This window comes from Otolemur garnettii, unplaced genomic scaffold (assembly GCF_000181295.1).
Source record: "Otolemur garnettii isolate 467f Iridium unplaced genomic scaffold, OtoGar3 scaffold00035, whole genome shotgun sequence".
Taxonomy (NCBI): domain Eukaryota; kingdom Metazoa; phylum Chordata; class Mammalia; order Primates; family Galagidae; genus Otolemur; species Otolemur garnettii.
This window is the reverse complement of record NW_003852430.1, coordinates 1,030,445-1,032,539: the sequence shown is the minus strand read 5'-3', so window position 1 is coordinate 1,032,539 and position 2,095 is coordinate 1,030,445. Positions and strand designations below refer to the sequence as shown.

General features: G+C 39.9%; 1 pseudogene; it reads right to left on the bottom strand.

Annotated features, from left to right (window-relative positions):
• Positions 1 to 1,656, bottom strand: part of LOC100947771 — an 8,249-nt pseudogene extending 6,593 nt beyond the window's left edge.
• Between the last annotated feature and the right edge of the window lie 439 nt (positions 1,657 to 2,095).

The window sequence follows — 2,095 nt, the reverse complement described above, 5'->3', positions numbered from 1 at the left end:
TTCACCAAGTTGAAATATAACTTAGTATGTTAACAGTTATTTCACAAGTTATAAATACCGTAGTTGAGGAAATTTACCAGATGCCTTTTCTGCACCTGTTGAAATAATCAGATGATCTTGCTCCCTTCCTCTCTGAATAGGCTAGATTGCATTAATAGATTGAAAAAATGTTAAACTCTCTTTCTCATTTCTGGGCGGGCAAGTCTACTTGATCATGATATAGTATTGTTTTATTACTCCTCGATGTGGTTAGTCCTTTTACCCAAGACTAACACATCCACATTCACAAATGAAAACGAGGGTAGAATTTTTTTATTTGTATAGTTGGTAAATGTTTTTAGAATTAAATTTACGCTATTTGAATAAAATGGAGTGGGTAGGATTTGCTCTTTTCCTATTTTCTGGAAAATCCAGAAGTGAGATTTCATTCTATTGGACATCATTCATCTGCAGAGACTTCTGAGCTTTTTGATGGTTTGGGATTACCATTTACATTTATTTGATACTTTCTTGTTTTAGTATTATATATATTTGTTATAAAATTATAAAATTTATATTTATAATTTATAAATTTCTATAAATAAATATAATTTATATTTATAAGAAGAATATATTCCTTGAAGGTTTTTATGCTCATTTGGCATGCTGCCTACAAGTGAACTCTCCTGTTTCTTTTCCTGGTCATCCACCAAAGTATATGTTCTTTCTGTACATTTGGCACCATGTTTTTTCCAAAGAAACAATTCTATAGGTAGCCCCTTGTGATAAACTTTTGAAATACATAATTTTGCAGAAGAGAACACATGTTCTGGTAGTACTGATGTGTCAGTAGTGGGGTGGAAGATGAGATGTACCAGCCGGAATCCAGTGAAGGAATTGACCCCACGAAATGGGAAGTTCTAATGCCAATGGTGCTCTGACTCTCTGAAGAAACGTCTTTCAGCACGACTCTATCTAATAACCAAATGCAGATGATGCATTAAACAACAGCACAGGGATTGGAATGCTACGTTCTTTAATTTGTTGAACTTTGTTACATTTCTTTCTTGCCTTGGCTGCCGGGAAGCTCCTGGCTAGGTTTAATGCTTGACTGTAGGGACCATCTTTTCCCAAGCTCTGGGTTACTCCCCTCATGTGCATATTTCAAATCGTACTCTTTAACTCTCTTTCTCCAAGTGCTCTAGAGTCTTTGAGAATACCCAAATCTCAAGCGCTTGATTATAGAGTATTTGATTGTGCAGGAGCATCATTTTGAACACGGAGGTAAAGCCAGCCATCTGCCAGGTGGTTGTGAGGAGTAGATGAGGCCATGGGTGCGGTGAGAGCACCTGAAGCTGAGGGGCGGATGCTGGGCAGCCTGCCGCGCTCGCTCACTTCCTAAATGACTCACTTTCACACAACCTCAGAGGGAGCACAAATCTCTGTTTCAGCAGAATGATGAACTATTACATCATGGGCTTTTAGAGTCACTTACGAAGAGTCAAAACTGTAATACTCTGGGGGAAGCAAGAGAGGCATAAATGATAAGCAGACACACGCCCAGACTGAGACCGGGACGTGCTACCCGTGCAGACCAGGCAGGGCTTCCCGGGAACCCACAAAATGGAGGCAGGGAGGAAAATGAGGCAACAAAGAGAAATACCTGAAACTCGTCATGGACATCCATTTTTTTAGTGTTTTCTCTTTCCATTTCCCCCCCCCCAGTAAACTTTTGCCTCTTGATAATTCTACAAATCAATTTCCCTTGTGACTAATCCGTCTCCTTCATTAACAAATATTTTGTAGCTTAAATAAAAATAGTTGACATTGGTAGAGTTTGGGAATGGGAACTGGAGAAGGAGTTATGTCCTCCTGCTTAGAAATTACCCCCCGTGTAACTGCTTGTTTGGAAGCTATACAGTTCAGGAAGATATTATTTGATGTCAGTATCAACAAAATTCCCCACTCCTTTCCCTCTATACTCTTTGCCCCCCTCCCATCCCTCATGCCCAGCACAGCTCGCTCTGTGCACATCTGTGTGGGTGATGCCTAAAACACACTGATGAGCTTTAAGGAAAGTGCCTGGAAGTACCATTTGCCACTTGGAAAGGTCAGG